Source organism: Hypanus sabinus, chromosome 18 (genome assembly GCF_030144855.1).
Source record: "Hypanus sabinus isolate sHypSab1 chromosome 18, sHypSab1.hap1, whole genome shotgun sequence".
In the NCBI taxonomy this organism is placed as follows: domain Eukaryota; kingdom Metazoa; phylum Chordata; class Chondrichthyes; order Myliobatiformes; family Dasyatidae; genus Hypanus; species Hypanus sabinus.
The window spans coordinates 78,675,702-78,692,614 of NC_082723.1; positions in this window are offsets into that span (position 1 = coordinate 78,675,702).

The window sequence follows — 16,913 nt, forward strand, 5'->3', positions numbered from 1 at the left end:
ACTGAGCACTCTACATGCAAAATCTATACAGTTCCAAACCACCCAGAGCAGTTATGTACACAACCTTACCACAGAATGCATTGAATAGAAAGTAATGCATTCAACTGAATGGAGTGTATAGTTCAATTTTGCTGATAGCTACTATGTGCTAACATGATCTAAACATTGTTAGCGCACTAACCATATGGTTTAGAGTTGTCTGCAACCAATTTTATGAGTGTGCTACCTATGCAGCAGAAGTTACTTTCAGTAACATTACCTTCTCTACACAGTGGAACTTTAGACTTTGCAGAAGAAATCCAAGTCAATGGCTGTTCCACTGTAAATGGTACCAAGTAGGTTACTGAATTCAGCTTGCATTGGAGTATTCCATGGCACTGAGCACTCTACATGCAAAATCTATACAGTTCCAAACCACTCAGAGCAGTTATGTACACAACCTTACCACAGAATGCATTGAATAGAAAGTAATGCATTCAAGTGAATGGAGTGTACAGTTCAATTTTGCTGATACCTACTATGTGCTGACATGATCTAAACATTGTTATCACACTATCCATATGATTTAGAGTTGTCTGCAAACAATTTTATCAGTGTGCTACCTATGCAGCAGAAGTTACTTTCAGTAACATTATCTTCTCTACACAGTGGAACTTTAGCCTTTGTAGAAGTAAACCAAGTCAATGGCTGTTCCAGTGTAAATGGTACCAAGTAGGTTACTGAATTCAGCTTGCATTGGAGTATTCCATGGCACTGAGCACTCTACATGCATTATCTGTACAGTTCCAAACCACCCAGAGTAGTTATGTTCACAACCTTACCACAGAATGAATTGAATAGAAAGTAATGCATTCAACTCAATGGAGTGTACAGTTCAATTTTGCTGATAACTACTATGTGCTGACATGATCTAAATATTGTTATCACACTATCCATATGATTTCGAGTTCTCTGCAACCAATTTTATGAGTGTGCTACCTATGCAGCAGAAGTTACTTTCAGTAACATTACCTTCTCTACACAGTGGAACTTTAGCCTTTGTAGAAGTAAACCAAGTCAATGGCTGTTCCACTGTAAATGGTACCAAGTAGGTTACTGAATTCAGCTTGCATTGGAGTATTCCATGGCACTGAGCACTCTACATGCAAAATCTATACAGTTCCAAACCACCCAGAGCAGTTATGTACACAACCTTACCACAGAATGCATTGAATAGAAAGTAATGCATTCAACTGAATGGAGTGTATAGTTCAATTTTGCTGATACCTACTATGTGCTAACATGATCTAAACATTGTTAGCGCACTAACCATATGATTTAGAGTTGTCTGCAACCAATTTTATGAGTGTGCTACCTATGCAGCAGAAGTTACTTTCAGTAACATTACCTTCTCTACACAGTGGAACTTTAGCCTTTGCAGAAGAAATCCAAGTCAATGGCTGTTCCACTGTAAATGGTACCAAGTAGGTTAGTGAATTCACATTGCATTGGAGTATTCCATGGCACTGAGCACTCTACATGCAAAATCTATACAGTTCCAAACCACCCAGAGCAGTTATGTACACAACCTTACCACAGAATGCATTGAATAGAAAGTAATGCATTCAACTGAATGGAGTGTATAGTTCAATTTTGCTGATACCTACTATGTGCTAACATGATCTAAACATTGTTAGCGCACTAACCATATGGTTTAGAGTTGTCTGCAACCAATTTTATGAGTGTGCTACCTATGCAGCAGAAGTTACTTTCAGTAACATTACCTTCTCTACACAGTGGAACTTTAGACTTTGCAGAAGAAATCCAAGTCAATGGCTGTTCCACTGTAAATGGTACCAAGTAGGTTACTGAATTCAGCTTGCATTGGAGTATTCCATGGCACTGAGCACTCTACATGCAATATCTGTACAGTTCCAAACCACCCAGAGTAGTTATGTACACAACCTTACCACAGAATGAATGGAATAGAAAGTAATGCATTCAACTGAATGGAGTGTACTGTTCAATTTTGCTGATAACTACTATGTGCTGACATGATCTAAACATTGTTATCACACTATCCATATAATTTAGAGTTGACTGCAACTAATTTTATGAGTGTGCTACCTATTCTCCAGAAGTTACTTTCAGTAACATTACATTCTCTACACAGTGGAACTTTAGCGTTTGCAGAAGTAAACCAAGTCAATGGCTGTTCCACTGTAAATGGTACCAGGTAGGTTAGTGAATTCACATTGCATTGGAGTATTCCATGGCACTGAGCACTCTACATGCAAAATCTATACAGTTCCAAACCACCCAGAGCAGTTATGTACACAACCTTACCACAGAATGCATTGAATAGAAAGTAATGCATTCAAGTGAATGGAGTGTACAGTTCAATTTTGCTGATACCTACTATGTGCTGACATGATCTAAACATTGTTATCACACTATCCATATGATTTAGAGTTGTCTGCAACCAATTTTATGAGTGTGCTACCTATGCAGCAGAAGTTACTTTCAGTAACATTACCTTCTCTACTCAGTGGAACTTTAGCCTTTGCAGAAGAAATCCAAGTCAATGGCTGTTCCACTGTAAATGGTACCAAGTAGGTTACTGAATTCAGCTTGCATTGGAGTATTCCATGGCATTGAGCACTCTACATGCAATATCTGTACAGTTCCAAACCACCCAGAGTAGTTATGTACACAACCTTACCACAGAATGAATTGAATAGAAAGTAATGCATTCAACAGAATGGAGTGTACTGTTCAATTTTGCTGATAACTACTATGTGCTGACATGATCTAAACATTGTTATCACACTATCCATATAATTTAGAGTTGACTGCAACTAATTTTATGAGTGTGCTACCTATTCTCCAGAAGTTACTTTCAGTAACATTACATTCTCTACACAGTGGAACTTTAGCGTTTGCAGAAGTAAACCAAGTCAATGGCTGTTCCACTGTAAATGGTACCAGGTAGGTTAGTGAATTCACATTGCATTGGAGTATTCCATGGCACTGAGCACTCTACATGCAAAATCTATACAGTTCCAAACCACCCAGAGCAGTTATGTACACAACCTTACCACAGAATGCATTGAATAGAAAGTAATGCATTCAAGTGAATGGAGAGTACAGTTCAATTTTGCTGATACCTACTATGTGCTGACATGATCTAAACATTGTTATCACACTATCCATATGATTTAGAGTTGTCTGCAAACAATTTTATGAGAGTGCTACCTATGCAGCAGAAGTTACTTTCAGTAACATTATCTTCTCTACACAGTGGAACTTTAGCCTTTGTAGAAGTAAACCAAGTCAATGGCTGTTCCAGTGTAAATGGTACCAAGTAGGTTACTGAATTCAGCTTGCATTGGAGTATTCCATGGCACTGAGCACTCTACATGCATTATCTGTACAGTTCCAAACCACCCAGAGTAGTTATGTTCACAACCTTACCACAGAATGAATTGAATAGAAAGTAATGCATTCAACTCAATGGAGTGTACAGTTCAATTTTGCTGATAACTACTATGTGCTGACATGATCTAAACATTGTTAACACACTAACCATATGATTTAGCTTTGTCTGCAATCAATTTTTTGAGTGTGCTACCTATTCTCCAGAAGTTACTTTCAGTAACATTACATTCTCTACACAGTGGAACTTTAGCGTTTGCAGAAGTAAACCAAGTCAATGGCTGTTCCACTGTAAATGGTACCAGGTAGGTTAGTGAATTCACATTGCATTGGAGTATTCCATGGCACTGAGCACTCTACATGCAAAATCTATACAGTTCCAAACCACCCAGAGCAGTTATGTACACAACCTTACCACAGAATGCATTGAATAGAAAGTAATGCATTCAAGTGAATGGAGTGTACAGTTCAATTTTGCTGATACCTACTATGTGCTGACATGATCTAAACATTGTTATCACACTATCCATATGATTTAGAGTTGTCTGCAACCAATTTTATGAGTGTGCTACCTATGCAGCAGAAGTTACTTTCAGTAACATTACCTTCTCTACTCAGTGGAACTTTAGCCTTTGCAGAAGAAATCCAAGTCAATGGCTGTTCCACTGTAAATGGTACCAAGTAGGTTACTGAATTCAGCTTGCATTGGAGTATTCCATGGCATTGAGCACTCTACATGCAATATCTGTACAGTTCCAAACCACCCAGAGTAGTTATGTACACAACCTTACCACAGAATGAATTGAATAGAAAGTAATGCATTCAACAGAATGGAGTGTACTGTTCAATTTTGCTGATAACTACTATGTGCTGACATGATCTAAACATTGTTATCACACTATCCATATAATTTAGAGTTGACTGCAACTAATTTTATGAGTGTGCTACCTATTCTCCAGAAGTTACTTTCAGTAACATTACATTCTCTACACAGTGGAACTTTAGCGTTTGCAGAAGTAAACCAAGTCAATGGCTGTTCCACTGTAAATGGTACCAGGTAGGTTAGTGAATTCACATTGCATTGGAGTATTCCATGGCACTGAGCACTCTACATGCAAAATCTATACAGTTCCAAACCACCCAGAGCAGTTATGTACACAACCTTACCACAGAATGCATTGAATAGAAAGTAATGCATTCAAGTGAATGGAGAGTACAGTTCAATTTTGCTGATACCTACTATGTGCTGACATGATCTAAACATTGTTATCACACTATCCATATGATTTAGAGTTGTCTGCAAACAATTTTATGAGAGTGCTACCTATGCAGCAGAAGTTACTTTCAGTAACATTATCTTCTCTACACAGTGGAACTTTAGCCTTTGTAGAAGTAAACCAAGTCAATGGCTGTTCCAGTGTAAATGGTACCAAGTAGGTTACTGAATTCAGCTTGCATTGGAGTATTCCATGGCACTGAGCACTCTACATGCATTATCTGTACAGTTCCAAACCACCCAGAGTAGTTATGTTCACAACCTTACCACAGAATGAATTGAATAGAAAGTAATGCATTCAACTCAATGGAGTGTACAGTTCAATTTTGCTGATAACTACTATGTGCTGACATGATCTAAACATTGTTAACACACTAACCATATGATTTAGCTTTGTCTGCAATCAATTTTTTGAGTGTGCTACCTATTCTCCAGAAGTTACTTTCAGTAACATTACATTCTCTACACAGTGGAACTTTAGCCTTTGTAGAAGTAAACCAGTTCAATGGCTGTTCCACTGTAAATGGTACGAGGTATGTTAGTGAGTTCACCTTGCATTGGAGTATTCCATGGCACTGAGCACTCTACATGCATTACCTGTACAGTTCCAAACCACCCAGAGTTGTTCTGTTCACAACCTTACCACAGAATGAATTGAATAGAAAGTAATGCATTCAACTCAATGGAGTGTACAGTTCAATTTTGCTGATAACTACTATGTGCTGACATGATCTAAACATTGTTAACACACTGTCCATATGATTTAGAGTTGACTGCAACTAATTTTATGAGTGTGCTACCTATTCTCCAGAAGTTACTTTCAGTAACATTACATTCTCTACACAGTGGAACTTTAGCCTTTGCAGAAGTAAACCAGTTCAATGGCTGTTCCACTGTAAATGGTACGAGGTATGTTAGTGAGTTCACCTTGCATTGGAGTATTCCATGGCACTGAGCACTCTACATGCAATATCTATACAGTTCCAAACCACCCAGAGTAGTTATGTACACAACCTTACCACAGAATGCATTGAATAGAAAGTAATGCATTCAACTCAATGGAGTGTACTGTTCAATTTTGCTGATAACTACTATGTGCTGACATGATCTAAACATTGTTTGCACACTAGCCATATGATTCAAAGTTGTCTGCAACCAATTTTATGAGTGTGCTACCTATGCAGCAGAAGTTAATTTTGGTAACATTACCTTCTCTACACAGTGGAACTTTAGCCTTTGCAGAAGAAATCCAAGTCAATGGCTGTTCCACTGTAAATGGTACCAAGTAGGTTACTGAATTCAGCTTGCATTGGAGTATTCCATGGCACTGAGCACTCTACATGCAATATCTGTACAGTTCCAAACCACCCAGAGTAGTTATGTACACAACCTTACCACAGAATGAATTGAATAGAAAGTAATGCATTCAACTGAATGCAGGGTACTGTTCAATTTTGCTGATAACTACTATGTGCTGACATGATCTAAACATTGTTATCACACTATCCATATGATTTAGAGTTGACTGCAACTAATTTTATGAGTGTGCTACCTATTCACCAGAAGTTACTTTCAGTAACATTACATTCTCTACACAGTGGAACTTTAGCGTTTGCAGAAGTAAACCAAGTCAATGGCTGTTCCACTGTAAATGGTACCAAGTAGGTTAGTGAATTCACATTGCATTGGAGTATTCCATGGCACTGAGCACTCTACATGCATTATCTGTACAGTTCCAAACCACCCAGAGCAGTTATGTACACAACCTTACCACAGAATGCATTGAATAGAAAGTAATGCATTCAACTGAGTGGAGTGTACTGTTCAATTTTGCTGATAACTACTATGTGCTGACATGATCTAAACATTGTTATCACACTATCCATATAATTTAGAGTTGACTGCAACTAATTTTATGAGTGTGCTACCTATTCTCCAGAAGTTACTTTCAGTAACATTACATTCTCTACACAGTGGAACTTTAGCGTTTGCAGAAGTAAACCAAGTCAATGGCTGTTCCACTGTAAATGGTACCAGGTAGGTTAGTGAATTCACATTGCATTGGAGTATTCCATGGCACTGAGCACTCTACATGCAAAATCTATACAGTTCCAAACCACCCAGAGCAGTTATGTACACAACCTTACCACAGAATGCATTGAATAGAAAGTAATGCATTCAAGTGAATGGAGTGTACAGTTCAATTTTGCTGATACCTACTATGTGCTGACATGATCTAAACATTGTTATCACACTATCCATATGATTTAGAGTTGTCTGCAACCAATTTTATGAGTGTGCTACCTATGCAGCAGAAGTTACTTTCAGTAACATTACCTTCTCTACTCAGTGGAACTTTAGCCTTTGCAGAAGAAATCCAAGTCAATGGCTGTTCCACTGTAAATGGTACCAAGTAGGTTACTGAATTCAGCTTGCATTGGAGTATTCCATGGCATTGAGCACTCTACATGCAATATCTGTACAGTTCCAAACCACCCAGAGTAGTTATGTACACAACCTTACCACAGAATGAATTGAATAGAAAGTAATGCATTCAACAGAATGGAGTGTACTGTTCAATTTTGCTGATAACTACTATGTGCTGACATGATCTAAACATTGTTATCACACTATCCATATAATTTAGAGTTGACTGCAACTAATTTTATGAGTGTGCTACCTATTCTCCAGAAGTTACTTTCAGTAACATTACATTCTCTACACAGTGGAACTTTAGCGTTTGCAGAAGTAAACCAAGTCAATGGCTGTTCCACTGTAAATGGTACCAGGTAGGTTAGTGAATTCACATTGCATTGGAGTATTCCATGGCACTGAGCACTCTACATGCAAAATCTATACAGTTCCAAACCACCCAGAGCAGTTATGTACTCAACCTTACCACAGAATGCATTGAATAGAAAGTAATGCATTCAAGTGAATGGAGAGTACAGTTCAATTTTGCTGATACCTACTATGTGCTGACATGATCTAAACATTGTTATCACACTATCCATATGATTTAGAGTTGTCTGCAAACAATTTTATGAGAGTGCTACCTATGCAGCAGAAGTTACTTTCAGTAACATTATCTTCTCTACACAGTGGAACTTTAGCCTTTGTAGAAGTAAACCAAGTCAATGGCTGTTCCAGTGTAAATGGTACCAAGTAGGTTACTGAATTCAGCTTGCATTGGAGTATTCCATGGCACTGAGCACTCTACATGCATTATCTGTACAGTTCCAAACCACCCAGAGTAGTTATGTTCACAACCTTACCACAGAATGAATTGAATAGAAAGTAATGCATTCAACTCAATGGAGTGTACAGTTCAATTTTGCTGATAACTACTATGTGCTGACATGATCTAAACATTGTTAACACACTAACCATATGATTTAGCTTTGTCTGCAATCAATTTTTTGAGTGTGCTACCTATTCTCCAGAAGTTACTTTCAGTAACATTACATTCTCTACACAGTGGAACTTTAGCCTTTGTAGAAGTAAACCAGTTCAATGGCTGTTCCACTGTAAATGGTACGAGGTATGTTAGTGAGTTCACCTTGCATTGGAGTATTCCATGGCACTGAGCACTCTACATGCATTACCTGTACAGTTCCAAACCACCCAGAGTTGTTCTGTTCACAACCTTACCACAGAATGAATTGAATAGAAAGTAATGCATTCAACTCAATGGAGTGTACAGTTCAATTTTGCTGATAACTACTATGTGCTGACATGATCTAAACATTGTTAACACACTGTCCATATGATTTAGAGTTGACTGCAACTAATTTTATGAGTGTGCTACCTATTCTCCAGAAGTTACTTTCAGTAACATTACATTCTCTACACAGTGGAACTTTAGCCTTTGCAGAAGTAAACCAGTTCAATGGCTGTTCCACTGTAAATGGTACGAGGTATGTTAGTGAGTTCACCTTGCATTGGAGTATTCCATGGCACTGAGCACTCTACATGCAATATCTATACAGTTCCAAACCACCCAGAGTAGTTATGTACACAACCTTACCACAGAATGCATTGAATAGAAAGTAATGCATTCAACTGAATGCAGGGTACTGTTCAATTTTGCTGATAACTACTATGTGCTGACATGATCTAAACATTGTTATCACACTATCCATATGATTTAGAGTTGACTGCAACTAATTTTATGAGTGTGCTACCTATTCACCAGAAGTTACTTTCAGTAACATTACCTTCTCTACACAGTGGAACTTTAGCCTTTGCAGAAGAAATCCAAGTCAATGGCTGTTCCACTGTAAATGGTACCAAGTAGGTTACTGAATTCAGCTTGCATTGGAGTATTCCATGGCACTGAGCACTCTACATGCAATATCTGTACAGTTCCAAACCACCCAGAGTAGTTATGTACACAACCTTACCACAGAATGAATTGAATAGAAAGTAATGCATTCAACTGAATGCAGGGTACTGTTCAATTTTGCTGATAACTACTATGTGCTGACATGATCTAAACATTGTTATCACACTATCCATATGATTTAGAGTTGACTGCAACTAATTTTATGAGTGTGCTACCTATTCACCAGAAGTTACTTTCAGTAACATTACATTCTCTACACAGTGGAACTTTAGCGTTTGCAGAAGTAAACCAAGTCAATGGCTGTTCCACTGTAAATGGTACCAAGTAGGTTAGTGAATTCACATTGCATTGGAGTATTCCATGGCACTGAGCACTCTACATGCATTATCTGTACAGTTCCAAACCACCCAGAGCAGTTATGTACACAACCTTACCACAGAATGCATTGAATAGAAAGTAATGCATTCAACTGAGTGGAGTGTACTGTTCAATTTTGCTGATAACTACTATGTGCTGACATGATCTAAACATTGTTATCACACTATCCATATAATTTAGAGTTGACTGCAACTAATTTTATGAGTGTGCTACCTATTCTCCAGAAGTTACTTTCAGTAACATTACATTCTCTACACAGTGGAACTTTAGCGTTTGCAGAAGTAAACCAAGTCAATGGCTGTTCCACTGTAAATGGTACCAGGTAGGTTAGTGAATTCACATTGCATTGGAGTATTCCATGGCACTGAGCACTCTACATGCAAAATCTATACAGTTCCAAACCACCCAGAGCAGTTATGTACACAACCTTACCACAGAATGCATTGAATAGAAAGTAATGCATTCAAGTGAATGGAGTGTACAGTTCAATTTTGCTGATACCTACTATGTGCTAACATGATCTAAACATTGTTAGCGCACTAACCATATGATTTAGAGTTGTCTGCAACCAATTTTATGAGTGTGCTACCTATGCAGCAGAAGTTACTTTCAGTAACATTACCTTCTCTACACAGTGGAACTTTAGCCTTTGTAGAAGTAAACCAAGTCAATGGCTGTTCCAGTGTAAATGGTACCAAGTTGGTTACTGAATTCAGCTTGCATTGGAGTATTCCATGGCACTGAGCACTCTACATGCATTATCTGTACAGTTCCAAACCACCCAGAGTAGTTATGTTCACAACCTTACCACAGAATGAATTGAATAGAAAGTACTGCATTCAACTGAATGGAGTGTACAGTTCAATTTTGCTAATAACTACTATGTGCTGACATGATCTAAACATTGTCTGCACACTAGCCATATGATTCAGAGTTGTCTGCAACCAATTTTATGAGTGTGCTACCTATGCAGCAGAAGTTACTTTCAGTAACATTACCTTCTCTACACAGTGGAACTTTAGCCTTTGCAGAAGAAATCCAAGTCAATGGCTGTTCCACTGTAAATGGTACCAAGTAGGTTACTGAATTCAGCTTGCATTGGAGTATTCCATGGCACTGAGCACTCTACATGCAATATCTGTACAGTTCCAAACCACCCAGAGTAGTTATGTACACAACCTTACCACAGAATGAATTGAATAGAAAGTAATGCATTCAACTGAATGGAGTGTACTGTTCAATTTTGCTGATAACTACTATGTGCTGACATGATCTAAACATTGTTATCACACTATCCATATAATTTAGAGTTGACTGCAACTAATTTTATGAGTGTGCTACCTATTCTCCAGAAGTTACTTTCAGTAACATTACATTCTCTACACAGTGGAACTTTAGCGTTTGCAGAAGTAAACCAAGTCAATGGCTGTTCCACTGTAAATGGTACCAGGTAGGTTAGTGAATTCACATTGCATTGGAGTATTCCATGGCACTGAGCACTCTACATGCAAAATCTATACAGTTCCAAACCACCCAGAGCAGTTATGTACACAACCTTACCACAGAATGCATTGAATAGAAAGTAATGCATTCAAGTGAATGGAGTGTACAGTTCAATTTTGCTGATACCTACTATGTGCTGACATGATCTAAACATTGTTATCACACTATCCATATGATTTAGAGTTGTCTGCAAACAATTTTATGAGTGTGCTACCTATGCAGCAGAAGTTACTTTCAGTAACATTATCTTCTCTACACAGTGGAACTTTAGCCTTTGTAGAAGTAAACCAAGTCAATGGCTGTTCCAGTGTAAATGGTACCAAGTAGGTTACTGAATTCAGCTTGCATTGGAGTATTCCATGGCACTGAGCACTCTACATGCATTATCTGTACAGTTCCAAACCACCCAGAGTAGTTATGTTCACAACCTTACCACAGAATGAATTGAATAGAAAGTACTGCATTCAACTCAATGGAGTGTACAGTTCAATTTTGCTAATAACTACTATGTGCTGACATGATCTAAACATTGTTTGCACACTAGCCATATGATTCAGAGTTGTCTGCAACCAATTTTATGAGTGTGCTACCTATGCAGCAGAAGTTACTTTTGGTAACATTACCTTCTCTACACAGTGGAACTTTAGCCTTTGCAGAAGAAATCCAAGTCAATGGCTGTTCCACTGTAAATGGTACCAAGTAGGTTACTGAATTCAGCTTGCATTGGAGTATTCCATGGCACTGAGCACTCTACATGCAATATCTGTACAGTTCCAAACCACCCAGAGTAGTTATGTACACAACCTTACCTCAGAATGAATTGAATAGAAAGTAATGCATTCAACTGAATGCAGGGTACTGTTCAATTTTGCTGATAACTACTATGTGCTGACATGATCTAAACATTGTTATCACACTATCCATATGATTTAGAGTTGACTGCAACTAATTTTATGAGTGTGCTACCTATTCACCAGAAGTTACTTTCAGTAACATTACATTCTCTACACAGTGGAACTTTAGCCTTTGCAGAAGAAATCCAAGTCAATGGCTGTTCCACTGTAAATGGTACCAAGTAGGTTAGTGAATTCACATTGCATTGGAGTATTCCATGGCACTGAGCACTCTACATGCAAAATCTATACCGTTCCAAACCACCCAGAGCAGTTATGTACACAACCTTACCACAGAATGCATTGAATAGAAAGTAATGCATTCAACTGAATGGAGTGTATAGTTCAATTTTGCTGATACCTACTATGTGCTAACATGATCTAAACATTGTTAGCGCACTAACCATATGATTTAGAGTTGTCTGCAACCAATTTTATGAGTGTGCTACCTATGCAGCAGAAGTTACTTTCAGTAACATTACCTTCTCTACACAGTGGAACTTTAGCCTTTGTAGAAGTAAACCAAGTCAATGGCTGTTCCAGTGTAAATGGTACCAAGTAGGTTACTGAATTCAGCTTGCATTGGAGTATTCCATGGCACTGAGCACTCTACATGCATTATCTGTACAGTTCCAAACCACCCAGAGTAGTTATGTTCACAACCTTACCACAGAATGAATTGAATAGAAAGTACTGCATTCAACTGAATGGAGTGTACAGTTCAATTTTGCTAATAACTACTATGTGCTGACATGATCTAAACATTGTTTGCACACTAGCCATATGATTCAGAGTTGTCTGCAACCAATTTTATGAGTGTGCTACCTATGCAGCAGAAGTTACTTTTGGTAACATTACCTTCTCTACACAGTGGAACTTTAGCCTTTGCAGAAGAAATCCAAGTTAATGGATGTTCCACTGTAAATGGTACCAAGTAGGTTACTGAATTCAGCTTGCATTGGAGTATTCCATGGCACTGAGCACTCTACATGCAATATCTGTACAGTTCCAAACCACCCAGAGTAGTTATGTACACAACCTTACCACAGAATGAATTGAATAGAAAGTAATGCATTCAACTGAATGCAGGGTACTGTTCCATTTTGCTGATAACTACTATGTGCTGACATGATCTAAACATTGTTATCACACTATCCATATGATTTAGAGTTGACTGCAACTAATTTTATGAGTGTGCTACCTATTCACCAGAAGTTACTTTCAGTAACATTACATTCTCTACACAGTGGAACTTTAGCGTTTGCAGAAGTAAACCAAGTCAATGGCTGTTCCACTGTAAATGGTACCAAGTTGGTTAGTGAATTCACATTGCATTGGAGTATTCCATGGCACTGAGCACTCTACATGCATTATCTGTACAGTTCTAAACCACCCAAAGCAGTTATGTACACAACATTACCACAGAATGCATTGAATAGAAAGTAATGCATTCAAGTGAATGGAGTGTACAGTTCAATTTTGCTGATACCTACTATGTGCTGACATGATCTAAACATTGTTATCACACTATCCATATGATTTAGAGTTGTCTGCAAACAATTTTATGAGTGTGCTACCTATGCAGCAGAAGTTACTTTCAGTAACATTATCTTCTCTACACAGTGGAACTTTAGCCTTTGTAGGAGTAAACCAAGTCAATGGCTGTTCCAGTGTAAATGGTACCAAGTAGGTTACTGAATTCAGCTTGCATTGGAGTATTCCATGGCACTGAGCACTCTACATGCATTATCTGTACAGTTCCAAACCACCCAGAGTAGTTATGTTCACAACCTTACCACAGAATGAATTGAATAGAAAGTACTGCATTCAACTGAATGGAGTGTACAGTTCAATTTTGCTAATAACTACTATGTGCTGACATGATCTAAACATTGTTTGCACACTAGCCATATGATTCAGAGTTGTCTGCAACCAATTTTATGAGTGTGCTACCTATGCAGCAGAAGTTACTTTTGGTAACATTACCTTCTCTACACAGTGGAACTTTAGCCTTTGCAGAAGAAATCCAAGTCAATGGCTGTTCCACTGTAAATGGTACCAAGTAGGTTACTGAATTCAGCTTGCATTGGAGTATTCCATGGCACTGAGCACTCTACATGCAATATCTGTACAGTTCCAAACCACCCAGAGTAGTTATGTACACAACCTTACCACAGAATGAATTGAATAGAAAGTAATGCATTCAACTGAATGGAGTGTACTGTTCAATTTTGCTGATAACTACTATGTGCTGACATGATCTAAACATTGTTATCACACTATCCATATAATTTAGAGTTGACTGCAACTAATTTTATGAGTGTGCTACCTATTCTCCAGAAGTTACTTTCAGTAACATTACATTCTCTACACAGTGGAACTTTAGCGTTTGCAGAAGTAAACCAAGTCAATGGCTGTTCCACTGTAAATGGTACCAGGTAGGTTAGTGAATTCACATTGCATTGGAGTATTCCATGGCACTGAGCACTCTACATGCAAAATCTATACAGTTCCAAACCACCCAGAGCAGTTATGTACACAACCTTACCACAGAATGCATTGAATAGAAAGTAATGCATTCAAGTGAATGGAGTGTACAGTTCAATTTTGCTGATACCTACTATGTGCTGACATGATCTAAACATTGTTATCACACTATCCATATGATTTAGAGTTGTCTGCAAACAATTTTATGAGTGTGCTACCTATGCAGCAGAAGTTACTTTCAGTAACATTATCTTCTCTACACAGTGGAACTTTAGCCTTTGTAGGAGTAAACCAAGTCAATGGCTGTTCCAGTGTAAATGGTACCAAGTAGGTTACTGAATTCAGCTTGCATTGGAGTATTCCATGGCACTGAGCACTCTACATGCATTATCTGTACAGTTCCAAACCACCCAGAGTAGTTATGTTCACAACCTTACCACAGAATGAATTGAATAGAAAGTACTGCATTCAACTGAATGGAGTGTACAGTTCAATTTTGCTAATAACTACTATGTGCTGACATGATCTAAACATTGTTTGCACACTAGCCATATGATTCAGAGTTGTCTGCAACCAATTTTATGAGTGTGCTACCTATGCAGCAGAAGTTACTTTTGGTAACATTACCTTCTCTACACAGTGGAACTTTAGCCTTTGCAGAAGAAATCCAAGTCAATGGCTGTTCCACTGTAAATGGTACCAAGTAGGTTACTGAATTCAGCTTGCATTGGAGTATTCCATGGCACTGAGCACTCTACATGCAATATCTGTACAGTTCCAAACCACCCAGAGTAGTTATGTACACAACCTTACCACAGAATGAATTGAATAGTAAGTAATGCATTCAACTGAATGCAGGGTACTGTTCAATTTTGCTGATAACTACTATGTGCTGACATGATCTAAACATTGATATCACACTATCCATATGATTTAGAGTTGACTGCAACTAATTTTATGAGTGTGCTACCTATTCACCAGAAGTTACTTTCAGTAACATTACATTCTCTACACAGTGGAACTTTAGCCTTTGCAGAAGAAATCCAAGTCAATGGCTGTTCCACTGTAAATGGTACCAAGTAGGTTAGTGAATTCACATTGCATTGGAGTATTCCATGGCACTGAGCACTCTACATGCAAAATCTATACCGTTCCAAACCACCCAGAGCAGTTATGTACACAACCTTACCACAGAATGCATTGAATAGAAAGTAATGCATTCAACTGAATGGAGTGTATAGTTCAATTTTGCTGATACCTACTATGTGCTAACATGATCTAAACATTGTTAGCGCACTAACCATATGATTTAGAGTTGTCTGCAACCAATTTTATGAGTGTGCTACCTATGCAGCAGAAGTTACTTTCAGTAACATTACCTTCTCTACACAGTGGAACTTTAGCCTTTGCAGAAGAAATCCAAGTCTCTACATGCAATATCTGTACAGTTCCAAACCACCCAGAGTAGTTATGTACACAACCTTACCACAGAATGAATTGAATAGAAAGTAATGCATTCAACTGAATGGAGTGTACTGTTCAATTTTGCTGATAACTACTATGTGCTGACATGATCTAAACATTGTTATCACACTATCCATATAATTTAGAGTTGACTGCAACTAATTTTATGAGTGTGCTACCTATTCTCCAGAAGTTACTTTCAGTAACATTACATTCTCTACACAGTGGAACTTTAGCGTTTGCAGAAGTAAACCAAGTCAATGGCTGTTCCACTGTAAATGGTACCAGGTAGGTTAGTGAATTCACATTGCATTGGAGTATTCCATGGCACTGAGCACTCTACATGCAAAATCTATACAGTTCCAAACCACCCAGAGCAGTTATGTACACAACCTTACCACAGAATGCATTGAATAGAAAGTAATGCATTCAAGTGAATGGAGTGTACAGTTCAATTTTGCTGATACCTACTATGTGCTAACATGATCTAAACATTGTTAGCGCACTAACCATATGATTTAGAGTTGTCTGCAACCAATTTTATGAGTGTGCTACCTATGCAGCAGAAGTTACTTTCAGTAACATTACCTTCTCTACACAGTGGAACTTTAGCCTTTGTAGAAGTAAACCAAGTCAATGGCTGTTCCAGTGTAAATGGTACCAAGTTGGTTACTGAATTCAGCTTGCATTGGAGTATTCCATGGCACTGAGCACTCTACATGCATTATCTGTACAGTTCCAAACCACCCAGAGTAGTTATGTTCACAACCTTACCACAGAATGAATTGAATAGAAAGTACTGCATTCAACTGAATGGAGTGTACAGTTCAATTTTGCTAATAACTACTATGTGCTGACATGATCTAAACATTGTCTGCACACTAGCCATATGATTTAGAGTTGTCTGCAAACAATTTTATGAGTGTGCTACCTATGCAGCAGAAGTTACTTTCAGTAACATTATCTTCTCTACACAGTGGAACTTTAGCCTTTGTAGAAGTAAACCAAGTCAATGGCTGTTCCAGTGTAAATGGTACCAAGTAGGTTACTGAATTCAGCTTGCATTGGAGTATTCCATGGCACTGAGCACTCTACATGCATTATCTGTACAGTTCCAAACCACCCAGAGTAGTTATGTTCACAACCTTACCAC